Source organism: Cebus imitator, unplaced genomic scaffold, assembly GCF_001604975.1.
Source record: "Cebus imitator isolate Cc_AM_T3 unplaced genomic scaffold, Cebus_imitator-1.0 Scaffold171, whole genome shotgun sequence".
Classification (NCBI taxonomy): domain Eukaryota; kingdom Metazoa; phylum Chordata; class Mammalia; order Primates; family Cebidae; genus Cebus; species Cebus imitator.
In genome coordinates this window covers 3638490-3666277 of record NW_016107486.1, presented here as the reverse complement: position 1 = coordinate 3666277, position 27788 = coordinate 3638490, and the positions used below count along the sequence as shown (strand labels likewise).

The 27788-nt window shown below is 36.8% G+C and overlaps 1 protein-coding gene and 1 pseudogene across 8 annotated transcripts in view; both read right to left on the bottom strand.

Moving 5' to 3' along the window:
* GRIA4 (glutamate ionotropic receptor AMPA type subunit 4) overlaps positions 1-27788 on the bottom strand; it is a 386448-nt gene that overhangs the window by 133741 nt on the left and 224919 nt on the right. The gene's annotated exons all lie outside the window — the stretch shown is intronic.
* LOC119473637 lies at positions 25345-25513 on the bottom strand (annotated as a pseudogene).

Here is a 27788-nt window from a genome sequence, read left to right as displayed (position 1 = left end):
TTCCATCTGTTTTTGTCCTCTCTTATTTCCTTGAGCGGTGGTTTGTAGTTCTCCTTGACGAGGTCTTTTACATCCTTTGTTAGTTGTATTCCTAGGTATTGTATTCCCTTTGTAGCAATTGTGAATGGCAGTTCATTCTTGATTTGGATCTCTTTAAGTCTGTTATTGGTGTATAGGAATGCTTGTAATTTCTGCACATTGATTTTGTATCCTGAGACTTTGCTGAAGTTGCTTATCAGTTTCAGGATATTTTGGGCTGGGATGATGGGGTCTTTTAAATATACAATCATGTCATCTGCAAATAGAGACAATTTGACTTCCTCCTTTCCTAATTGAACACACTTTATTTCTTTTTCTTTCCCGATTGCTCTGTCTACAACTTCCAATACTATATTGAATAGGAGTGGTGAGAGAGGGTACCATTGTCTAGTGCCAGATTTTAAAGGGATGCTTCCAGTTTTTGCCCATTCAGTAAGACATTGGCTGTGGGTTTGTCATAAATAGCTTTTATTATTTTGAGATACATTCTATTTTACCTAGTTTATTGAGAGAATTTAGCATAAAGTGCTATTGAATTTTGTCAGAGGTCTTCTCTGCATCTATTGAGATAATCGTTTGGTTTTTGTCTTTGGTTCTGTTTATGTGGTGGATTATGTTTATAGACTTGCCTATGTTGAACCAGCCTTGCATCCCCGGTATGAAGCCTACTTGATCGTGATGGATAAGCTTTTTGATGTGCTGTTGCAATCGGCTTGTCAGTATTTTCTTGAAGATTTTTGCATCTATGTTCATCATGGATATTGGCCTGAAGTTTTCTTTTGTTGTTGAGTCTCTGCTGGGTTTTGGTATCAGGATGATGTTGGTCTCATAAAATGATTTGGGAAGGATTCCCTCTTTTTGGATTGGTTGGAATAGTTTCAGAAGGAGTGGTATCAGCTCCTCTTTGTATGTCTGGGAGAATTCAGCTGTGAACCCATTTGGACCTGTGCTTTTTTTGGCTGTTAGGCTATTAATTGCTGCCTCAACTTCAGCCCTTGTTATTGGTCTATTCAGGGTTTCAACTTTTTCCTGGTTTAGGCTTGGGAGGGTACAAGTGTCCAGGAGTTTATCCATTTCTTCTAGGTTTACTGGTTTGTGTGCATAGAGTTGTTTGTAGTAATCTCTGATGGTAGTTTATATTTCTGTGGAATTGGTGGTGATATCCCCTTTATCTATTTATTGCATCTATTTGATTCTTCTGTTTTCTTTTTTATTAATCTAGCTAGTGGTCTATTTTGTTGATCTTTTCAAAAAATGGGCTCTTGGATTTATTGACTTCTCAAGGGTTTTTTGTGTCTCTATCTCCTTCAGTTCTGCTCTGATCTTAATTATTTCTTGTATTCTGCTTCCCTTGAGTTTTTTTTTTTTTTTATCTTGCTCCTCTAGCTCTTTCAATTTTGATGATAGGGAATCAATTTTAGATCTTTCCCTACTTCTAATGGGTGCGTTTATTGCTATATATTTTCCTGTAGACACTGCTTTAAATGTGTTCCAGAGTTTCTAGGTATGTTGTGTGTTTGTTTTGGTTGGTTTTGAAGAACATCTTTATTTCTGCCTTCATTTCATTGTTTATTCAGTCAACATTCAAGAGCCAGTTGTTCAGTTGCCATGAAGTTGTGCTGTTTTGTGTGAGTTTCTTAATCCTGTGTTTTAATTTGATTGCACTGTGGTCTGAGAGATTGTTTGTTATGATTTCTGTTCTTTTGCATTTGCTGAGGAGTGATTTACTTCCAATTATGTGGTCAGTTTTACAGTAGGTGTGACGTGGTGCTGAGAAGAATGTATATTCTGTGGATTTGGGGTGGAGAGTTTTGTAAATGTTTATTAGGTTTGCTTGGTCCAGATTTGAGTTCAAGTCCTGGATATCCTTGTTAATGTTCTGTCTCATTGATCTGTCTAATATAGACAGTGGAGTTTTAAAGTCTTCCACTATAATTGTGTGGGAGTCTAAGTCTCTTTGTAGGTCATTGAGAACCTGCTTTATGTATCTGGGTGCTCCTGTATTGGGTGCATATATATTTAGGATCATTAGCTCTTCTTGTTGCATTGATCCTTTTATCATTATGTAATTCCCTTCTTTATCTCTTCTGATCTTTGTTGCTTTGAAGTCTATTTTATCAGAGACTAGGATTGTAACTCCTGCTTTTTTTTGCTCTCCATTTGCTTGGTAAATCTTCCTCCATCCCTTTATTTTGAGCCTATGTGTGTCCCTGCATGTGAGATGGGTTTCCTGGATACAGCACACTGAGGATTTTTGCCTTTTTGCCCTTCTGTGTCTTTTAATTGGGGCATTTAGCCCATTTACATTTAAGGTTAATATTTTTATGTGTGAATCTGTTCGTGCCAGTTTGATGCTAGCTGGTTGTTTTGCCCATTAGTTGATGCAGTTTTTTTCATTGTGTTGATGCTCTTTACCATTTGGTACGTTTTTGGAATGGCTGGTACTGGTTGTTCCTTTCTATGTTTAGTGCTTCTTTCAGGAGCTCTTGTAAGGCAGGCCTGTTGGTGATGAAATCTCTCAGCAATTGCTTGTTCATAAAGGATTTTATTTCTCCTTTGCTTTTGAAGCTTGGTTTCACTGGATATGAAATTCTAGATAGAAAGTTCTTTTCTTTAAGGATGTTGAATATTGGCCCCCACTCTCTTCTGGCTTCTAGTGTTTCTGCTGAAAGATCCGCTGTGAGTCTGATGGGCTTCCCTTTGTGGGTAACCCAACCTTTCTCTGTGGCTGTCCTTAGCATTTTTTCCTTCATTTTAACTCTGGTGAATCTGATGATTATGTGCCTTGTGGTTGCTCTTCTTAAGGAATATCTTTGTGGTGTTCTCTGTATTTCCTGGACTTGAATATTTGCCTGCTTTGCTAGGTTGGGGAAGTCCTCCTGGGTAATATCCTGAAGAGTGTTTTCCAGCTTGGATTCATTCTCTGCATCATATTCAGGTACACCTATCAAAAGCAGATTAGGTCTTTTCACATAATCCAATATTTCTTGGAGGCTATGTTCATTTCTCTTCACTCTTTTTTCTCTAATCTTGCCTTCTCATTTTATTTCATTGAGTTGATCTTTAATCTGTGATATCGTTTCTTCAGCTTGGTCGATTTGGCTATTGAAACTTGTGTATGCTTCACAAAGTTCTCGTGTTGTGTTTTTCAGATCCATTAAGTCATTTATATTCTTCTCTAAGTTGTTTATTCTCATTAGCTTTTGTCAAACATTTTTTCAAGGTTCTTAGTTTCTTTGCATTGGATTAGAACATGTTCTTTTGGCTCAGAGAAGTTTGTTATTACCCACCTTCTGAAGCCTGTTTCTGTCAATTCATCAGATTCTTTCTCCATCCAGCTTTGTTCCTTTGATGGTGATGAGTTGTGATCCCTTGGAGGAGGAGAGGTATTCTGGTTTTGGGTGTTTTCATCCTTTTTGCTCTGTTTTCTTCCCATCTTTGTGGGTTTATCTACTTGTGGTCTTTGTAGTTGGTGACTTTCGGATGGGTTCTCTGAGTGGACATCCTTTTTGTTGATGATGAAGTTATTTCTTTCTTTTTTTTAGTTTTCCTTCTAATAGTCAAGGCCCTCTGGTGTAGGACTGCTACAGATCCACTCCAGACCCTGCTTGCCTGGGGATCACCTGTGGTGGGCTGCAGGAGAGTAAGGGTTGCTGCCAGTTTCTTCTGTTATCTTTGTCCCAGAAGGATACCTGCCAGATGTCAGCCTGAGCTCTCCTTTTTGAGGTGACTCTTTGGATATATGGGGGTCGGGGAGCTGCTTGTGGAGACAGTCTGTCCCTTATAGGAGCTAAAGTGCTGAGTTGTGAGCTCCATTATTCTGTTCAGAGCTGTTGGGCAGGTATGTTTACGTCTGCTGAAGCAGAACTCATAACTGTCTTTTTACCCAAGTGCTCTGTCCTGGAAAGGTGGAGCTTTATTTATAAGTTCCTGACATGCGGCTGCCTTTTTTCAGAGATGCCCTACCCAGCTAGTTGGTAGCCTAGTCACAATCTGCCAGCAGATGTGTTGCTGAGCTGCTGTGGGCTCTACCCAGCTACCGTGTGAACTTCCTTGCAGTTTTGTTTACAGAGGTATAATTAGAACTGCCTGAGTAATGACAGTCTGCCTCAGTAATGGCAGGCTGCCTCTGTAATGGCAGACTGCCTTGGTAATGGCGGATGCCCTTCCTCCAACAGAGCTGGACTGTCCCGGGTCCAGCTGTGCTTGCTTTGAAACTCTCAATCCAGAGCATTTCAGATTGCTGCTCTTCGTGGGGATGGGACCCACTGAGCCAGATCACCTGGCTTCCTGTTTCAGCCTCCAGTTGAATGGGTGGCTCTGTATCCCAAGCATTCCAGGCACCACTTGAAATGGCCACCCAGATTTCTGTAAGTTTTTGTGCAGAGACCCTCAGCACCTGCTGAAACAGCCGTGCTAGAACTCATGGTGCTTTTCAGCCTGGGAATCTCCTGGTGTGTGAGCAGTAATAACTCTTTTGGTAATGTGGTGTTCACTCACCCTCTGCACTATTCTCACTGGGAACTGCACTCCAGAGCTGTTCATATTTGGCCATCTTGGATCAGCCCCCTCAATAGAAATTTAAAAATCCAGAATTTGAAAATAAATTTTACTTTCCAAACTCCAAACACTGGTTTTCTAATTTTTGAAATTATTGACAAAGAAATATTATACACATTAAAAGAAATGGTGTATGCAGATTTCCGAAACTCTTAAATATTGTTAGGTAAGAATTTTTTTTTATTATTAACTGTATAGATAAACACACCATGAATATTTAATGATCAATTATTTCTCTTCTTTTTTGACAAATAAAAACTTTTGTTTCTTTAAGAAGAAACTACATGAACCATATTAAACATTTACCGGCCATTTACTCTCTACTCTTTTAAGGACTTCCTTTACACTTCGTATTTCCTCAAAACAACTCTATGGAATAGGTATTTTTTTCCACATTTTTCTCAGATGAAGATACAGGATTAGCAAATCTGGGGCAGATTGTGTTTTCCAAGATGGTTACAACAAAAGCTACCTTCCTACCTGCTCTTCTTACCATGTAACATTGATTCTCCTCCCACTGAATTATAGGGGTCAAGGTTCCCTCTCCTTGACTTCAGGCAGAGTGGTGTCTGCTGAAGAAGTGATGCTATGTGAATTCCAAGGCTAGATCATAACGGCCAACAGATTCTGCCTGGTCCTCTATGGGTGATTGCTTTTGGAAACAAATACCATGATGCATGGAAGGCCAAGCAGTCACAGCAGATAATACACATAGGTGTTAACAACTGATAACCCCAGATGAAGTTCCACCTGACAGCCATTACCAACCAGGAGACACATTAATGAGAGAGTCTTTGAGATCAGTCAACCCCAGTGGCCATCTGACTGAAATTTCATGAGATACACCTGATTGAGAATCAACTAGCTAATCCCACTCACCTCCAAAACCATATGAGGTAATAATAAAATGATAGTCATTGTTTAAAGTCACTAAATGTGGAGGTAAATTGTTGTACAGCAATAGATTACCAGAGTATTGACCAAGGTCACACAGCTACTAAGCAGAGTCTGAACGCATGCTTAAGCAGTCCTACATAATCACCTACATTCCTGCTGTACCGTACTCTCCTGTTTACTGTCTTCTATAAATTGCAGAAGCCTGCATAGAGAAACACAGGTTTCTCTGTCTAGATGCACAGAATAATAAGTGTGTTTTTTTGCGTGTGTGCAATAGTAATAGCAGTAGTAGTAGTAATGGTAGCAGCAGCAGCAGTAATAAAGTCTGGATAGCACTAATGATAGTAATAAAAAATTATAGATAAAGGAACAATTACTTGAAACTTTTAGATCTTTGGAGAAATATCTAAATTCTTAACATATTTTCCCCATGACAGAAGTCCTAAAAATATACAAAGACTACATTATTCTGTGGATGGATAGTTGTCTTATTAAAAAGCTGTTACTGAATAGTTTGTTCTTAATGCAAAGGTCCTGTTTTACAATTGCTCGGCAGTTCATTAATTTTCATTTTATTCCCTGCAAGGGCATTTGGGGTCTGGATTATACAGCTGTAAAACATAGCTCTCTTAGAATTTATAATTTACCATGTCTAAATATTCCATTTGAAGAGGTTCTTGAAATATGATGAGGTCAGGGTGGAGTAGAAGAGAAAACCATTTGGCATAATTAATAATAGACTACTTGTCCACAGAATAATCTGAAATACTTTCAGGTATGGCTGAAGGTGATTTCTATCACAAATTCACTCATATTGGGTTGGTCACTTTATAGAAATTGGAAGGAGAAGTTATATCCATTTCATTAAAATTTTCACTCAACAATGTTTAACTTTGATTGCTTATTTTAAGTAGGGTGACTGTACAATTTATCATAGACACTGAGATACTTTCAAGAGTCAAAGGGGGCATTGGGCACTGTTAATATTATATTAGGATATCAGGTACAAACCAGGGCTATGTAGGTAAACCAAGATGCAGGAGCCAGTTACTGTGCTATGTCTTCGAGGAGAACAGAGATAAATAAGACACTGTCAAAAAGCAGTTAATAATCTTCAAATTCCTCCTTTGCATTGTTAATTGAGAACTGGCAAAAAGTACTGACAGAAAAAAAGGGACCAATGGAAGAGGTCACATAAAGTCCAGAGATATTATCCATGAAGAGGTCATAAGTATCCAGGCAGTTCTTGAGTCTCTTGTATTATTCTTTTCATTCTTATCTGGCCAAAGGTCAATATCTATGCTTCTGAGGAGTCACATATGATTGTCCCAGCACTTCTATTTTATTTCAGAAACCTATGACACTACTAGAAATTCTTTGAGGTAGCTAGAGCTGAGGACCAGGAACTGGAATCTAGTATTTGAGAGCAAAGGATTCTAGATCTCCAGTGTGCAAGATGTTGAAACCAAGATTATTGGGATTGCACTGAAACTCCCATGGAGAGCAATCAAGGCTTTCCTGGTTTTGGAAGACTGAAACAGGTGATACAGTTGGCTTGACAGAATGTAACCATTGGATTTTATTCCTGAAAAGCCAGATTAATTTTTAGGTATTATGACGTCTTCAAAGATAGGTTCTAATAAATTATATATTGAATGTTATTATATATTGCATATTATGTTTCAAACCAATTTAAAACTGTTAACAAATAAACCCAATAGTATCCTTTATAAAATAACATAAAGTAGTAGATCTGAAGATCAAGTGACCCTATTAGGAAAGCAAATTCCACTGCCAATTCTAATCCATGTTGAATCAAAGCATTTTTCAGCTGGGAGGAATCATAATGACAGTTTAATCAAACTCCTGATGTGAACACAGAGTGGTTTGCCCAAGGCAGAAAGCTTGGAAGAGCTAGGATCTTAAAAACAAACAAACAAAAAACCCCCAAAACAAAACCGCTCTCATGGCTCTGAGGACATTGTTCTTGTCCTTGGGGAATTATGGACAGGGAAAAGTTAAGAGAAAGTCAACAGTGTTCAAGAAGATTTGAGCCATTTACAGAATAGAACAAAGGAAAAAAGAGTAAAATAAGTTTCTGAGTGTCTGTTAAAATAAATCCTTTAACAGGACACTTACAGGTCATTCAAAAGTTTGGTTCTTTTTCTCTTAGCATCATATTCCTCTAGGAACAGATCTGCAATAAGAATTCTTGAGTCCTTCAACAACTGGTTAATCCCAGCCTCAGCAGACCTGAAACTCCACTTTCCTGTGTGTTTCGGGGAAAGATATATCTTTGTTATATCTTATTGCTTTCACTCTTTTATTTCTCGTTTAAAATCAGTGACAGCTACACTTTTCAAAAAAGATTAAGAGGGTGTGGGCTAAGATTCATGATATGATTGTCTCATGATCTGCTTAAGTAAACTGACAAGTATCAGGTGGTCCAGCAATGTGAAAAGTGGTCAGTATCAGCGGGTGCAAGGAAAGTACCATCTAATCTTGTCAGTAAACCCCTTTGGTTCTACCTTCAAATTATACATGGAAACTTCTAAATAGTTTTGCTGCTGCTGTCCTGGTACAAGTCCCATCATTTCTCACCTCAGTTACTGCAATAGTTTCTTAGGATCTTTTCTTGTTTTGGCTCTAGATCCTTCTCAGCCTGTCCTTATCACAGTAGTCACACTAATCCCGTTCAATTTAGTCATATCCTGGCACACCTCTACCTAAAATCCTTCAATAGCTTTCCATTTCCTTCAGAGTAAAAGAGTCTTTACAATGTCATTTTTCCTCCACTTCTTGGACCCCCCTTTCCCTCTCCTTGGCTCCTTGCTCACTCTGTTCTGGCCAAACTGGTTTAATTGCCATTCCTCAGTCAGAGAAGGTATACTCTCTCCTTAGGACCTTGCACATACTGTTCCCTCGATCTCAAATGCTTTTCCCAATGAAACTGTATGTTCCCCTCACCTCTTTCGTGTAGCACTCAAATGGCAACTTCTCAATGAGCTCTTCCCTGAGACGTCCATGTGAAAAAGTAAATTTAAAAGATTAAAAAACACCCCACTTATACCCCCAATGCTTAGTACATAGTAGGTACTCGGTAAATATTAATTCAATGAGTGAAAGACGGTTGTTTGTGTCCCTATTTGCTGTGACATTTACAGTTTCCAGAAGTAGAAATTTCTTTTATGATATCTCTAGCTTTTCATGGGAAGAATAAGATAGTCTGTTTAAATCTGAAGACTGAATATCCGAACTGGAGTGAGATCTCACTGTGACTTTGGACTCAAGGACTCCACGGTGTTTGAATCAACAGCAACAACAAAAATGGAGGTACCCACATGGATTTGCCAAGTCTTTATTTTAACAAGTCAGGATGACAAAAAAAAAATGTACCAAACCTATAACCACTGTCTAAATCTACATAATTTATAAAAGGAAACACTTCAATTCTAGAAAAGTAGGAAAGACATAATTTTAGAATAAAAACCCTTTTTCAAATTAAAAAAAAAATAGCTTCCCAGAAAAGTCTCTGCACTATCCTGATTTTCTCCTGTGCCAACTCAGGGGGGTGGATCAGTAAGAAAGCTGGATATTGAACTCCAGGCCCACAGTCCTGCTGTGAAGGAGTGCCAGTCATCCATAGGCAGAACTGGCCCCTTCTGCCCACAAGGTTACACAAAGAACATTGCTTGTCATCAAATGTCAAAACTAAAGGTTTAAGAAAAAGTGCTGATGATAAGATGTTAGATATAGAAACAAAAGTGAAAATAATGTTTTAAAGAGTTAAGATTTTTTTTTTTTGGAAGAACCCACTCTGCACCTTATCTTCAGCTCAGGTGTCTGAATGTTGACTTATGCGACTTTTTCAGTGATAAATCATATCAGAGAGAAATGAGGGCAAAAGAGAATCCATTAAGGTACACAGAGGAGTGCTAATCATCTGAATTTTGCCATTGAGCAAACCAAATGCTTAAGGAAGACTGAAATAAAATTCAAATTTGTAAGGATTTTTAATAAATAAGGAGCCATTTCTGCACAGGCTAATTTGCTTGTTTTTAGAGCTTTCCTAAGTCATGGAGGGCAAGAGCATATTTTTTGAGGATTTAGGGCAGTTGGCTATGAAAAAATTACAAAAGTAAAGAAAGGTCAAAACCTTTTAGTTAGTAATAGATGAAAAGAGACAACTTCTGAAACCATATAAACACTAAAATGGAGAAGCAGTTCAGATTCCACTTTCTTTAGGAGACTGTAGCTTTCTAACAAATGCACAATTTTTCACTATATTTTGAGTCAGTGAGATGTTTGTACTATTTTAAGTTTAATAAAAGTTAAAGAGGGAATTCTGAAATTGTGTGAGAGCCTCTGAAGCAATTTTGGAGAGTCTTATAATATGGTATAGAAACTGCATTGCTCAAGCCTTTAAAGTCTATAAGAGCATGGCACTGTGCCACAAATATTATACAGCACAACAGGGTGCCTTCTAAAATGCCTCACACACATACTGCAGATATATTTGGACATTTCTGTTAAAATAAGTCACTTTGTGTTCCCCTACTGTATTATACTTACGAAGTTTCCATGAGTTATGCTGTCAAACTTGAGGGACAGTTTCAGAAATTCTAAAAGAGAATCATGTAGATGCATCCAGTGCAGAAAAAGAGATGTGTCTTGGTGACAATATTACCTGCTTTTTTGTGGGTAAAAATTGGTTTCTGAAGATATCATAGCATCAGTGAGAAAATGCTTGTGTTCAAGTGTCCAATAATTTATAATGACCCCCAAATTTGGTTCACTTTATAAGAAGAAACATGTATAGCCTAAAAAATGAGTAATAATCCTCAGAGATTGTAATCTAGTATTCAAAGGAAATCAGAATCATTTGAAATATGGTAATATTATCTGTTACAACATGTCAAATATTAGTCAAATTGTTTTAAAACAATTTTGATTTATATGAAGTTATAAGACAATGTAACTTCATTTTGGTAATAGTAACATAAACAGTCTAGAAGATTCTAGTTATTGCAGACTTAAACAATTCAGCATTTGTAGAAAGTTTAGATAAGGTAAGCTTAAATTTACTTTTCCCTTGCCTATAAATAAAATTTTGTAAAATAAGAAAATTAATAGAATAATAGAAAAAGTTTATTATGGTTAACAATGTACTTTGGAAACATTTATTTATAATATAATAACAATACTAATTATAATTAATTAGAGAATTAACTAGAGAAGCTGAGTGTAAGGATTAAGTATCAGCCATTATTGATGAACTAGAACTAGAATTAAGTGTGTAATTTGGGGTTCTTATTTTTAACCCTTAATTTATTGTCAGAAATTATTGATTGTGCTTATATAAGATTTTGATAAAGCATCATACAGAAATGTGTGTTTTTTAAGGAATAGTGACTTTTTCCCCATTTTATAGCAAAACAAAATGAGATAGCAATTACATGATCTAAAAAGGTTAAAAAAAAGGAAGTTGTCATAATAGAAATGAGAATTGAGAGAATAGTATTTCCTTGGTGCTCATTATTTCAGTAAATATAATGGAAAGCATATCAGAGATTTAGGCATGAAAAGAGGATTAAAATTCGTTCCTACCTATAAACAGCTCACACTACATCAAGGGAGGCAGGTGTCCTACTCAATAGTGAGAAGGATGACAAGTACATAAATATCTTCCACACAAAGTGAAAAGTAGTACATGTAATTTGAGAGCTTCAGGTACACTACTGCAAAAGTTCAGCAAAAATATCCTGCCTCATTTTCTAGATTTAGCAGAAACTGCCACATAATGTCTGTCTTCTTAATGTCAGAAAGGAAGTGAACTCAGTATTGGCAGTAGGGGGAGGGCTGGAGGGGGCCCATGCATACATGGATGGGGTAGGATGAGGGCCCTATCCATCTGAATGGGAGGAGGGCAATGAAGACACTGAGAAGTTGAAGAAATAGAGTGGGTGGCAAGATTCAGAGAAGTTCTCAAAGAAGAGAGCTGTGTTAGCAGGAGCTTGCATGCCAGTTTCATGGAGTGGTCAGGTTTCAGGGTGTGTCATTAGTCACTACACTGTGACTCACACTGCCCCCATGAGAGGCAGCATCTTTTTCAGTCCAGCAGTTCCCTGAGTTGACTTGTGAGGTAGCAATCCTGCCTCAGGCAGGTTAGAGACTCCTTTAAAGAAGTCAGATGGGTGTCAGTTCTTCTTTACCTGTTTAGCCAATCTGACCAATTTTGTTGGTAGTAAATTGGTAACTGAAGATTTTAAATAGCATCTATGAGAAAAAGCTTGTGTCGAGAGTTTATAATGGCAGAAAATTTCAGTTCCATTTATGGAAAGAAAGATTTATTGCTTAAAAAATAAATAAAAGTCCTCAGGGATTTTAACCTACTAATCAAAGGAAATAAGAGCAATTTCAAAATAGTAATATTATCTGGAATAACTTTTCAAATGTTGGTCAAATTGTTTTAAAACATATAATCTGATACAATTTTCTTAGATTTTTCTGCAGGACTAGAACCAGAACTCTGCAGTAAAGCATTTACCTGGGAGCCATGAAAGTAGAGTGTGTGTAACTATAAAGTAGTGAGCTGGATCTGCAAGCCCTACAGCAGAAGAAACTCCATTACTCTATACAGAATGAAATGAAACACACAGGCTACATCATCATATAGAAAAAGGCTGATGTTACTGGCTAATTTGCAGAAATGGAATTTCCAGGTTTTAATTTAAAACAAAACATTTTAATTCACAAAAAGAGAACCATAATTATTTGATTAGGTGATTTTATCTTTATTAGAAAATAATGCTAGTGTTAAATAATTATTTTCTTACCTTTATCTTCTTTTATTGAGCATTTTTATCAGCTTTTTTATCAAAGTTTATTTTAGCGATTAAAACCTTAGTATAAATCTGAAAATTGCCTAAAATAGGTCAATAATTTTGAAACCAATCTAAATAAAGTGTCTTCAAATAAGAGGAGCAGAGTGGGTGTTATTTCTTTAGTCCCATTAGGAGTGTATTGGAAATATAATTATAATAGAAATAGAATTCCTCATTCTGTCATGTTTTCTCACCCAGCACTACAAGGCACAATAATAGCTCTTATTTGGTAACTGTAATATGTCGATACTCATATTTTCAATATTTTTTGCTTAATTGATAAAAACAATAAATATAATAGAATTTTTAAAAATCATGCAAAATTCAGGAATTCTTGATTTAAAAAATTCTTCACACTGAGAGAACTTACTTCATAGTAGTGTGGAATAACCTCATTTAATCCTCATTGAGTTCCATACAGTGTTTCTCCTTTGCCTTCTGATTTCTAAATCTACTCTCACCCTTCCTGTACTAATCTCACCTTCAGCAGTTGGCCTCATTGCTCCACTTCACTGAGAAAATGAAAAACATCTGGAAAGATCTGCCTCCATTATCTGCGGCACCACTGAACACTTGAATTCCACACTGTGCTCCGTATTCTTTCTTCAGTAATGAAGGGACCAGGTATGCTTCCTTTTTTTCCAATGTCAATGACTCCAGCTATGGTCGTGGATCCAGCACATAAAGACTCAAAGTGTGGTTCTAAGGTGTAGTGGGTACAGTCTCACTAATGAGGAAGCACTAATTTTAACTCTTGAACAATCCCCCACCCAAATCTCATCTCAAACTGTAATTCCCATTATCCTCACATGTCGAGGAAGGACATGATGTGAAGTGATTGGATCACAGGGATGGTTTACCTTATGCTGTTCTTGTCATAGTGAATGAGTTCTAATGAGATCTGATAGTTCCTCCTTCACAAATGCTCCCCTCTCTTGCCTGCCATCATGTAAGACATTCCTGCTTCCCATTCTGCCATAATTGTAAGCTTTCTGAGGCCTCCCTAGCCATGAAAAACTGTGAGTGGATCAAACATCTTTCCTTTATAAATTACTCAATCTCAGGTATTTTTTTATAGCAGTGTGAGAATGGACTAAAATATGCTGCTAGGTCAAGACTACCATAAAAATGTTGTTTGGGTTATGATACACAGAAAATATAAAATCAAAGCTATCAGAATTAGAAGAAATATACAAACATATAATAAATTAATCTCCGTACAGTGTCATTTAAGACTATTTCTTCAAGTGTGACTTTTAAATCATCGACATCAGAATTACTTAGTGTGCTTGTTCAAAAGAACTTCTCTGAGCTCTATACCAGATTTATAGAATCAGAATCTTTGGATGTGGGACTTACAAGCTCTCCACGTGATTATTGTGGAAAACGAAGTTTGAGAATTCACTTAATATGATGGTACAGATAGTATGATCTACAAGTGTGCTGAGGTTGAAGCCTAAGTGGGAGGAATATGTCCATAACAGAAGGAAGAATGCCTGTCCAGGCAGGCACAGAAAGAATATACAGGTGGCAGATGGCATGATGGTAAGGATTAGAGCTCCACCTATCAGCTAGGCTATCCTCCTCATATTGCTGTATCGCCTCAGGATTATTCTCAGTGGAATGGCTAAAACCTTCAAGTAAGCCACCCCAAATGAGAGCATCACTATGGATAGCCTTCACATTGAAATTAAGTAAGGTGGTCCCAATATTAGTTCCTTCCTCTTGCCTGCCCAGCAAGATAAGTTGATCAAATAAAGCAAGTCAGCACCCAGTACTTTCTTGCTCCTTCTCTTCCTCTTCTATGCTTTAGATCTAATGGGAGAAGGGAGAAAGGAATACAAGTTGATTGATATTTTAAGATCCCCATGCTTCTATGACTATTTTCTTTCCTTTTTCTCTGAGCCTATTTCTACCAGCTTAGGTCCTTAACTCTTTCCTGGAGAAAAGCTAAGGAAGCAATTAATAAACTGAAATTTTATTAATTCACAACACATTTTTGTTTTTACTTTTATCTCCTCCCTCTCCATGATGTTCCAAATCTTCTTTTTCTTTTTTAATTGGTTTTTAGCTTTTATCCTCAAACATTGTAAGACTCTTTAAATTGTTAAGCATTTTTTCTTTCTTTTTCTTACCCAATTATTGTCTTATTTTCTCCTTTTTTTAAACCAAATTTTTCAGATGACTAGTATATACCTGCTAGATTCATTTTCTTATGATCCACTTTATTTCTACCTCTCCACTTCAATGCGAAAGTGGTTACCCTATTGTAACCACTCTCTTATCTGTCACCAGTGGTCTCTGCTTTTTCAAAAGTCATTCAATATTTTCATGTTGATTAAAAGCCAAGAAAGAATAATGTAGCTTAATATGTATCACCTGTGAATCCTCCTAGCCAAATTGCTAATGAATCACTGTTTTAGTGAAAGAATCATTTAATAAAAACCCATGGCTTTGCAGATCTTAGGTGTATATGGCTGTATTTCAACACCATTTGACTATGCCCACTGTTGAATTCACAGCTTAATTTGTTATTTATTATAATATAGGATAAGCAAGGAAAACCATGGTATTGTTTATATTAAATAAAATATTTAATAAAATATTAAATAAAAACGTTAAATAAAATATTTAAATAAATTATCGAATAAGTAATAAGAAACATGGAATAAAGAATGACATATTTCAGCTCTTTGGGAATTTCAACTTAATATTCACATTTCTCAAAAGTAGGGCTTACTTTGTATTTATGACAAAATATAAGAAATCACAAGTCTTATCCCCTAATCTTATACATATATTGATTGAAACTCTTGAATCAAATACACTATACTAATGAACTATATTTACTAGAGTGATGTTAAAATTTATTGAAGACTATTTGCAGCAGGCTGACATTTAAACAGTCAGCCTAAATAGGTTTTCTCTTTGTTAGTACATCAACTTGCTGCAGGCATGCTCTAGGCCTAGATGTCTGCTTGAACCCACAGGGAACTGAACTTATCGGCTCATGCCACACAGCATGGTAGCAGTTAAAAAAAATGTCTTTATGTAGCAGGACAGTAATACTTATATCTGAAAACTTCTTTAAATAACTCTATGTTTCATTGCATATTTCTGGTGAAAGCCACATTTTCCATAACTTCTTTGATTCACTTAAGACCTTTCCTGTCCTCTTATCCTTAAAATGCCAGTATGCTTCCCACAGAGAATGCTAGCATGGTTCTCCAAAAACACACTTAATTAGTGAAGTCAAAATGTAGCAGCGTGCTGCCATATGACACTCTGTTTAGTGAGGCTGTACTCATGTAATATCTGGGCTCATTTTAGTATAGAATTTAGCTTTGTAATGCATGGGGACTGATGTATGAGTGGCATGTTATAATTTGGGATCCAAGCCCTATATGCCCTTAAATACTTTTCCATTGAGCTTGTTATACTTGCACAAGTTAATTTACCATACTAGTACCCATTATCTTGATTAATTTTGACATTAAAAAGAGATTAAAGGATTGAGATATAGAATAGTGATATCTTTCTCTATATATCTCTATATATTTTAGTGTGGAGACATAAAGACAACAACTTTTGGAACTGTGTCAGCTCCTCTGCCCATTCTGTCGTTTTATCTAATTACAACTTATTCTTAGATGTTCCTACTGGCACACCATAATATTATGTATTTCTAAAGTCATGCTAATTAACACATTTTATAATAACTATCCTTTACATTGGCTGTCTTGACATAATCCGAATAATCAGTAAATGAATTAAAATATTCTGGAATGTAAAGGTATAGTAATATGACTGTTGATGCACACTGATTTCATTAAAATAAACAATTGAGACTCAGCCAGAAACTATGACTAGAGAAAAGCAATATAAATATATGTTGAATATGCAAAAATAATAAGGTACCAGGAGCGGAATATGATTGTGGATAGGTAGGAGAAAATGTAAGGTCTCTCTATTTCACATTTTTGACAGCACGTAGCCAATCTGCACTTTAAAAAATAGAAACATGTAGTTAAGACTAAAATGAAAGCAGCTATAATGACTGTGGCCTCTTAGTATTATTTACAGTTTTTTTTCCCTTAATTATAAGAGGAGTCTTGTGGGAAATGTATTTTGTTGAAATTTATTTGAAGTTTTTTAATTGCTTAGCCTTTTGTTATGGTTTTCTTTTTTTCTAATACATTCAGATTTAAAAATTATTTTATGTGTAAAAATACCATTTTTTAACTCAATTTTGCAAAATTATTTTCATCCTACCATCTATATCTATCTGTATCTATAGCTATATAATCTATAAATCTTTCATTATATTTGTATAGATTGATTTATCAAGTTAATAATTATGTTGAATAATTTAGATGTTACAAAGAGATGGAATGACTGAGATATGAATAAGAATATGTTTATATCTACTCTATGTATGAGAGAGAGACAGGGAGGGAGGTGAAATAATATTAATCAAATATTAGCTTTGGTTATTTTTGGATAATAACCCTCTTGTAGCCCAAGAATATCATATGGTTTCTAACATCTGGTAAGCATCCAGTAACGATCTGTTGTATGTGTGACAAGAAAGGAAAACTGCACAGAAATACAGTATGAAGAAGTAAAAGATCTCAGAATAAAGTTCTGTAAGGGAGCGCTGAAAGGGAGGTTGCCAAAAGATATGAGAATTTGAAGGAAACAGCAATAATAAATAGTAAAACAATGTTTTATGATTACATAAATTTGAGATTTAAAGATAAAGAGAGGCGTTTCTATCAGTAAAAAAGCATGTTCAATTTCGATAGCATTACTCATGGCAGAAATCACCAATTACCCTTCTTCATTGTTTGAGAAAAAAATAACATATGTTATTCTGAAACCCCTATCCTAGAAAGAGGAGTGGAATACAGTTACAAAAATTGCTGAAGGACAATGTCAGCCACCCTTGAGTCCCTGCTTCTGCCACATCTTTCTGCTAAGGCTGATAACTGTAAGACAGAAAACTCCTGATTTAGATAACCCAGGTATCTCCATGGCCAAATGAAAAACAAGGACTTGATCTTTAATATAATTGAGCAGCTCCGTGGAAACAGAACTGAATTGGGAGTCAAAGGACATTTCCACTTTGGAATAATCACTTCTCTCGGCTTCAGTTTGCTTATTTGTAAAATGAAGATACTAATACCTGCCCTGCGTACTTCAGAGAGTTGCAGTAGAGAATAAATTAGATAAAGTAAGTGAACATGCTCTGTAAACTGTAAAGCACTACACAAGGCAAACTTATCATTATTTAAGGTCATCCTAGATGCTCCACAGCAGGGAGAACGTGAGAAGGAAAAAGCAGCTTTTTTATCCATTAACACCTTGTCTCTGGGAGACCCTCAGAGAGCTTGTGTAAAGACAGTGATAGAAAGTTAATCACCCCTGTGTTAAGCAGACATCTTTGCATTCATTTTAAGGAAATGGCTTTTACTGCTGTCTCATTCCAGCAGATATATATCAAGTTGCTGTGGCTTTCTGACTGCTCTGTCTCAGAATGTTTTACTGGATCCTGCTTTTCTGCTGCATACATTGCAGGGTTATTGTTTCAGGCTTTTCTTCCCAAACCTGTTTTGCTTTGATGATCTCATCGATTCCCTGGTCTTACCTGGCTCCAAATCAACATTTCCTATTATCCATTACATATCTAAGTCTGGAAGTTGCACAGGCCCCTCCAACCTGGCATGTCCAAAGTGGAATTCACTGTCTTCCCTGCTACGCTTACCTCTCCTGGGTTTTACATTGCTATTTACTTAATGTCCCAATTTAGAAAATACAGACCCAGGGATTCGGTGGATGGTTTTGCACTGCACAACTCTGAAGGGTGTCATTCACATGGTGGCATCTCAGAATGGAGCCAATGCTATGCAGAGCATAACTTGCAGAGCTGAGGATTGCAACCCTCCCCAAAACTCCACCACTTGCTTCCCTATCTCAATAGTTGCTCATTCATTGATTTTCTACAATAAAGAAGAGTCTGTGGATAATTCACAGTTTATCAGAGACATTCACTTTAATACTCCTGACACTTTATAATGTTTCTCCCTTTACTTGATGAATGCAGGGACAATATTCTGAGCATGGATTGTTATGTATGAATATTGTAACACAGGAAGGATTTTTGTATTCATTTTAAATGCACATTTTAACACTGCATACAAATGACTGTTGTGTGTATTTAGTAAGGCGTCTCCAAAGATAGCCCCCAAGAGTCCCCTTTTCCCATATCTCATGCTAATCCTGATGTCACGAGGTGGAGCTTATTTCCTTTCCCCTTCTTCTGCATTGGGCTTGTGACTAGTTTTGGCCAATGAGGTGTAGCCAAGAGAGATGCAATTGAAGATTTGCTAAGTGCTTGCACACTGGAACTTATCCTTTGAAACACTCCTTCTTGGAACCTAGATGTCATGCTTTAAGAAAGCCACAAGGAGGATAAAAAAGGAATATTGGTTAATAGACCCAGTGGAGATACCAGCTGAGAGCTGACACTAACTTGCCAGTCCTATGCAAGAAACACCTTGGACATTCCAGCCCAGTAAAGTAGCCAAATGACTATAGAACTAGCCATCATCACAGGAGCAGAACTGCTCAGCTGAGTCAAGTCATCACAAAAAGTCATTAGAAATAATAAAGACTTTTTAAAGTTATTACATTTGGTGTGGTTGTTATATAAATATAAAAGAGAGAGAGAGAGAGTGTGTGAGTGTGTGTGTGTGTGTGTGTATTTATATAATTCATCTCTTAGGAGTCTTAAGATAAAGACAGAGAAGATCACTAGCTAAAAGTGACATGTACACTTTTGGTTGAAATGGTTTTCAAAATAATTCTCTGCAATATTCAGTAAAACTACCTGTTAAGGCGGTGGGAGAAATAATAGAAAAGAGGAGGAGAAGGTCCCAGAGATGAGTCAAACAGAGCCCTTTGGGTGGAGAATAGCTCTCCTAAGCCAGGCTTCTGCCTATCCTTTTGTGTTATTCCTATGTCCAACTGAGTAGATAAAACTTCAGGCAAGGAGTAGGATCCATAACTGAGAAGCTTCCAACATTTCTTCCACTTTGAAATTTCATAAGTAGATGTTCTACTATCTGCTCACCTGTGCATAAGACCAGAAAACCTATTGAGATCTAGCTTGTCATCTACATGGCTAATGCTATCATCAACTCTATGGGGGCTATGAGTCAGTCAGCAGAGAAAAGTTTGTCTTTCTCCTCCCAAGTCTTCATCTTAAGTAGATCCTCCAGATTCTACATAAATAGCCTTGAGACAAAATATTCTACATTTGAATAAACTTGAATAAATTTTAGTTGGTATTTTGAAATCCAAGTCCTGCACAATTCCCACGTCCAGTTTCACTATTTTAGTTTCTATCCTCATCATCTTTGAGACTAAGTCACTACACTAGTTTCCCACAGTCACCCTGTCTATGGCTCCTATTTTATTACATCAATAACCCATAATGCTATCAGTGATATTTCTAAAACACCAGTCTGTCACCTCACTGCCCATTTAGAAAACTTACTGGTGAAATTCTCAGCATACAGAATGGTGTAATTGTCAAGAGCACTGGGAGATCTTGGATGTTAAGCTAAGTAGTTTAGTTTTATGTAGCAGACAATAGAGAATCAAAGTAGTATTTTGAAACGTCCTTTCAACCCTTTCAGTATCAGATTTATGAACTGCTTTGATTTTAGCCAGGTCTACCAGTATGCTAGTTTTGTTTTATAGTAATGAAAATAATTTTCTGCAGGCTTCTATTTTTATACTTTTCCAGCTCTCTTCTACACATTTTCTCATTCTCCGATTAACATTCATTCGTATGCCTCCCCAACTCAGCCCTCCCTATGCCTGTCTCTCCTTGAGTCTATAATCTTAAACTTATATGTGAACAAAGTAGCTTTCTGCTTCTCTCTCTTCAATTTCTATCATCTAGAGAAAGTGGAACCAGTCCCAATGGATCACATACATTTCTACCTTTCCTTCAAACCTCTCCCCAAACAGGTATCAGCACCTTTGTTGTTATATGTCGACACAGTGTGGGAGAATATGTCTTCTTATAGCTGGGCCACTATAAGTGGTCCCTCTGGCACTAGGTCTAACTCTGTGGGTAGGTGATCATGTTTCAATTTAAACTGCCTGGCAAAGTCCCTTCGTTTTCCACAAACACAATTGCAATGGCTGTTTCTGGAAGCTAGCAGTCCTTGTTACTTTTGTCACTGGCAGATAAGGGTGGTAATTAAAATCATTCCACAGCCATTCACTGAAGTCTCCTCAATTTGTGGCAGATTGGCTGAGTAAGAAGATTAAACACTAGGAGGCACTTTTTTTCTTGACTCTGTGTAACTCCTGCTGAAGAGCTAGTCATTCCTCTTGCATTGCCAGGAAGTTGGGGTGTCAGCTCAGAACAGACTTGATGTTTCAGTTTCTCATTTTAGACATATCCTCAGTTCAAGTCTCTCTCTGCCTTACTGATTAGATGGCCTTCTGCAAATTACTAAGTCTTAATGAGCCTCATTATTCTCATCTATAAAAGGGTTATAATAGGATCTGCTTAGCATTAGAGATTATCAGTCTCTCTGTGTGTGTGTGTTTGTGTGTGTGTGTATACATCACTGGATATAGCATACAATAAATAGCAGCTTTTAATGTTAGATGATTCTGTAACCAACCCCTTTGCCTGTTGCAAGTCTGCCTGTGAATACTTGGAACTCTCTCCTCTCCATTCTCAAGTTTTTAATTTTTAATATCAGCAAGCCATTCTTTCTGGTAAGGCTGAAAATTGTCTCCGAACATTTGGAGTGCTTTAAGTAGCTGAACATAGGAATTTTATATCAAAAATTGTATCTGGTGACATCCCATGGAACAAGAAGTAGACCCCAAATATATAAAGCTATGATGATTTCAGGTAACCCATTTCCCAGTAATTGTATTACTGCCTCCTGAAAATTTTGTTAAACCATGTATGGAAAATCAGATCACAGGCCTCACAAAGAGTGAAAGCCTGAAAGCCTCATACTCTTTTTTTATGAAAACACTGGGATTCGTTTCACCAGTCTTTCATCTTCTAGAAAGTCTCCTGACTGGCAAAATGTCATGTTTAAATCTGTCCTCATTTTGCATTGTGACTAAGTGCAAACTTTCCAAAGTGTAATTTTCATCCATGTTGGCAGCCTCAGATAATATCCTGTATTAGCTGTCTCAGGTAGGAACTGCCAGTGCTGCCAAGGTCGCATTTCCAACATATGGAATTATCTGGGTACATATTACATGCGGGGTAGTGGTGGTTAATGTGACAACTACAGTTTCTACTGCATCATAAGAAATGTATGCTTGGCTATGTCATTTGTTCACCTTTAAATGTCTTTCTGGGTTCATTCTGAGCACAGTGGCTTTTATATAGAACAAAACGGTCTTGGAGGTTTTATTTTCCCTCTACAAATGCCCAGAGGCACTAGTTCAGTCAAGAAACAAATTAAATTTTGTGAAGGAGAAATAGTAATATGTCTGTAATATCCAGAGCTGTTCCCTTCAGCTGCATTTAAAGATGACTAAACTGATTTAATTCACATTTTTGGTGTCAATTGTCAGATTGGAATAAGATCTTGTGGACTTATCTTTAATGACTAAAAATAGTATGGCAATAAAAATTCTACTAAAAAAGCTGCCCTGTTCCACTGATAGTATCTTAACAAAGTATTACATATAAAAAGTGCTTGTCACATGGTTTTTAAATATTGTGCATGAAAATCCTACTTTATACCAGAAGCATGTCAAGTTTTTGGCAGAATCTGATTAATTATTGTATCCTTGCACACATAAAAAGCACATTTAGTTGGTAATCTATTGACTTAACTAGAAGTTGCTGATTTAAAAATATTTATACAGTATAATAAAATGGAAGAAGTTTTAATAAATGCATATTTTCCCTATTTGGTAACCCCATTAATTTCTCTTCTGTTCTTTTGGTGATGAAAATCATAAAATAATCAGCAGTTATATTGCATAGCTCTATTTCTTCTCTAGCTCTGCAGCACTGATGAATGGAAGAAAATTTTGACAGTTTTTTTTTTTTTAGCTCTCATTATCTTTTCCTTTTATGAAAGACAGTGGTACCAGAATATCCACACCATTCTCTTTTCTTTCATCCTCTGACTGTAAAATAAAATTATAGAACATTTTAGTAAACCTCTGAAATGAAAAAGATTTATTTCAAGATAAGTTTTTTTAACATGTGAAAGTTTTTCAAAATAGAAATTAAACTTCAGGTTATTCCTCCAATTTATTGCCTTTTTTTCTTCTAAATATTTTCTATTCTGCTTAATAGTAATGAATCAGCAACATAATTTAACAATTTCCTCTAAAATAATGTCACAGATACTGATATTATATAATATATAACAACATATTATTTATACTATGACAGTATTTTCTTAATTCTTAGTCTGAATGAATACTTTTGGAAACTGCTCAGGTTTCAAATAGAAACTATGGAATTACCCAAGCCTGGAAACCATTTTCACTTTATGATTTAAAGTGGGAGCCAGGATAACTTGTTAGCTTATAGGTAGTATAAAGTTTCAGATCCATCACAGTTTTTGACAATTTGGAAATGCAGCTGGAATGCTGAGAAGTAGGGCTTTCTGGATGAGGAAGAATGAAGGTCTCACAAGTTGATGAATAGAATTTGGAAAAAGAAATCCATAGGTATCCCTAACAAAGATGTTGACTAAACTGTATATCAACCAGGCTATCCAAGGTTCTTCAATTTATTGCCTATTAATGAGAAGGAGTTGGAGTGGTGGTTGCTGACCAAATAATAGGAAATAGGATCAAAGACAGATGCCAATATAATGCCCTAGTTGTTGTTAACTCTATTTTGCACAGGAAACTTCCTTGACAATTTGCTGTTCAATCTCAGGACTACCCAGTTGTAAAAAGTATTAGGAAGTTTCATTCTGTGTAGGCAGAGGTTTTTCCCCATCAGAAAACAGTTCCAAATTTGCACACTCTTGCTGAGTGGGAAAGGAGAGAAATATGTGACTTCTGAAACCAAATGAATTGTAAGAACTTAGTCCAATTTGCTTGGAAGATGAGAGAAGGATGCAATTCTTGTTAAAGGTGAATGTCAAAAGCAAGGCCATCTAAAGGTTTAGCTTCTTCTGCAGTCTATCATGACAAACCTGGATCCATTCATAGAAGACAACAAAATATTTAAGAATCATTTCACAGTGAATACTGGCCACTGTATGGAAGCTTTGGTCCTCTTGGATAGATGTCCCTGAGATACACAAGTTCCAACTGGAAACCATAGATGAGACACTGACTAGTTTTCAGGCTCTTACTGCCCTGGATTTGGTTTGTAATGCAGATGCAGGTGTCCTGTGGAGAATGGAAAATTGATCCAAAGAAGTCTATAAGTCTAATGGCTGCATAATTTGAAATGAAAACTGAGAGCAATGCTTTGTTTTCATGGCATAGAAGTCTTTTACCGCTGCAACCCCTCTCTCTTCACTCTACATCCCCTCTCTCCCATGCTACCCCAATTTCAGCTGCTGTAAGGAGAAAGATGTTTAGGGGCAGAGCTGAGGCCAGCCTGTCCTCAAGGGGAACAGAAGGATATACACACATGTCTGAGTATGCTGGGAGGCAAGGGAATCAAATGTTTAAGGCTTGATTGGATATGGGGCCCACCAGACCATCTGGTCCTGCTTAGGAGAGGGGGCATTCAAATTCAACTGATGGGGTTTTAGATGGAATTCACCATGGAAAGGGAAGCGAAAGTGGTGCTGTGAGTCAGCTTCTTTGGGCAAATTTAAGGTACTATTTTTGCGGCTTCCACTGCAGAATGTATAATTGGTATTATATGCCTGTTCTAGGAATGTTCATAAATACCAGAAGGGATCTCCCAATTGAGAAGAGCCACAAATAGGCAGGTGTTAGTACCTTTAGTGTCCCACAATCCTAACAACCCCATGAGCTAAATGACCATGACTGATGATTTTGCCGATTGGATCCTCTGGCAAAAGGAGGCAGCCTTCACTCAGAGGCACCCCTAAGGGGCCTGGAACTCTTTGCCTTCTAGTTACAGATACCAGGTACATGCATTTGTAAATTACTGGATTCTGGTTGAAACTGAATGCCTGATGCATAGAAGCCTTGTGGTCAGCCTAATATCTCCGTTTTGGGTTAAGTCAACTAGGACTCAATTGTGTTAAAAGACAAAAAAGCCCAGCAATTGTCAATTGTTAGATAGAAGTGTTTATTCAAGAACGTAGCCAGCCTGGACTGAGCAGTGTCTCAGCTTTAGGTAAAAAGGAGGCACTCCATTGCCTGAACCAAATCCCTGGCTCAGCAGGATGCCCAGTTGACAGCAGTTCCCTTAAATGCCTAGGCCTGGTTCAGTAACTGTTCAGCTGAGCTGAAGCCCACTGATGTCCCCTGGACTGCTGCAGCTGTACATATGCAGTGCCAGTCATGCAAAATCAAAAATGAATGTGGCCACTTGGCTCAGTAGGCAGAGCTCAAGGCTGTTCTCATAGTCTTGGCCAATACTCCTCTTGATGAATCTTGTTATAGTTTTACTGATTCTTGGGTGATTTCCATTGGCCTTGCTTTTTGGTTTGAGATTTGGAAAACTAGAGACTGGAAGAGTAATGCTATCCATTTTCGAGACCATAAATCGGGTTAACAAATTGTGGCTGTTGATTGAAGTCTCTGAGTCGCTCACTTGCCTCAGTGACTAACAATGGAGAAAAGATCATTCTGTGATGAGACTGAATGGAATCAAAGTCTGATCAAGACTGTACCTCCTGGATGGCTACCATCGCTCCCTGGAGGCATCATTATACTGGCCATAGCAACACATCTGCCATTGTATACTGGGCACAAAATAAAAAGCCTTAAGTATCTCCAGCTGTAGATTATGTACCCCACAGATGGCTGTGGAGATATTTCCAAAATAAGGCTATTCTTGATTTCTTAGGAGGCCTTCCTGGAGGAGTAGCTGACTTGCTATTTATGTACATTCCGTTTTCAATTAGCAATAATCATGCCTCAGATAAACCTCACTGGCTATGATACTGCCACTGTGCAAAGCTATTTATGCACATTCTGTGAGGAAATTATTAGTTCCAGGGAGAACAATATATTGTACAAATATAATCATGTTGCTCTACATGGCTCAACTATAAATAATATTTAAATAGGCATAGAAATGGGAACACCAAATATTGTGATGGAACTCTATTGTGAATATTGGGGAAGCAACATGTATATGTGGGTGTGTTTTGTGATAGTGGAATAAGCTGTTGAGGAGCTAAATCTTCATCTTTCATATTAGGAAGTCAGATATTGCCTACTAAAAAATTAAGAAATAGTCTATTTGAGAATAAGGAAGTATATACACCATAAGAAACAACTGTTTTACAGCTGAAAGTGATTGCCTTTGAGAGTGAGAATTGGGATGAGCAGGGGGTGGAAAAGGAGGCTGTGAGATGTTCTTAAGGCTAATTAAACTGTTTGACTTTTAAAACTATATGCCTACTGTATTGGTTGGCTAAGGCTGCCATAACAAAACACCACAGCCTGGATGACTTAAACAGCAGAGATTTATTTTTCACAGTTCTGGAGATTAGAAATCCAAGATCAGGTTGTCAGCAGGTTTGGTGTTTTCTGGGACCTCTCCTCTCCTTGGCTAGCAGATGGCCACCTTCTCTCTGCATCCTCACATAGTCCTTCCTTTGTGCACACACACCGCTTGTGTCTCTGTGCGTCCAAATTTCCCTTGTATAAGGACATCAGTCAAATTGTATTAGAACCCACACTAATGGCTTCATTCTAACTTAATTTTATCTTTAAAGGATCATCTCTAAATACATATTCTGATGTACTGAGGGTTAGGGTTACAACATATGAATTTGAAAGGGGATACAATTCAGTCCATTAAACATTCATTAATTTCAATAATAAAAAAATCCTGTCTCAAAAACCTCCTTTAGATTTAAACCATGTAAAAGGCAATAGTTATCTGGGGCATCAAACTCCATTGTCAGCTTCAATTACAATATCCATAGATCATATTATATACTTTGTTCACTATGCCAAGACTTAGAAACATTTAATTTTAGATTTATTTATCATGTTTCAGATAAGATAGCAGTAACCACAATATCTTGGGAGAATGCCACACCACTCTTTTCATCAGTTGTATCCGTTTGATTCTGCAAAATGTCCTTTCCACCACCGACTTTCTTGAGTTCCCATCAGCAGTTCTTCAAGCCTCTTATCCATGGTTTTTTCCTGTTTCCTGCCTTTTTTTCTTCTCTTTATGACTTAGTACCTTATTTTTTTCTACAAGAACCTAACAACAGAATTCTTGTTTGTTCTTGTAGAAGAAGTTGGATGTTTATGACAGGAGAAGAAAAAAAAGAAATCCACCTCTTTGATTGGTAAATAATGGCTTCTGTAATTCAAGCTGTGTTCTATAAGTGAAAACTAGCTCTGGTTAAATGCACTGGGGGACATACATGAATCTGCCAACAAATATTGTGATTCCAAATAAAGTTTTGTAAAAGGTAATATGAACCCTGCTTTATCACAATGTATTTGAGAAGATCCTGACAGAAATCCTGAACAAGATTAATAGGAAAATATGAAATGGGATTGGACTAAGAGAGTTAATATATTGCCTGGCACCACTGTCATTCTAAAATAGCAGAAAACATTGGAAGAGCCTATAAATACATACTGAAAAGAACTCAGTGCTTACAACATGATAGAAGAAATGTTCAGAAGCATCAATTGTATTAAAGACAGCAGAAAGGTAATAACCAAAAATACATTTAGTCAACATTTATACCATATTCAGTCCTTGCAAATAATTTCCTTGCAAATATTATACATGCCCATAAGAAAATCAACTTTTATTATATACTTTTTGTGACATATTGACCCCATCTTCTTTTTCCAGATGGTTTCACTTTCTTAACTGGAATTATACTATTATTATGTTAAGAAGATATTAACACATACCACAAAGATAATTAAATTTCAATTCACCATATTTTGTTTTATTTATTTATTTATTTATTTATTTATTTATTTATTTTTGAATTTTCCCATTTATTTATTTTATTGCATTTTCGGTTTTGGGGTACATGTGAAGAGCATGCAAGATTGTTGCATAGGTACACACGTGGTAGTGTGATTTGCTGCCTTCCTCCCCATCACCTACATCTGGCATCTCTCCCCTTGCCATCTCTCCCCAACTCCCCAACCCCCACCATGCCTCCCCTATTTCCCCCCAACTGACCCCAGTGTGTAGTGCTCCCCTCCCTGTGTCCATGTGTTCTTATTGTTCCACACCTGCCTATC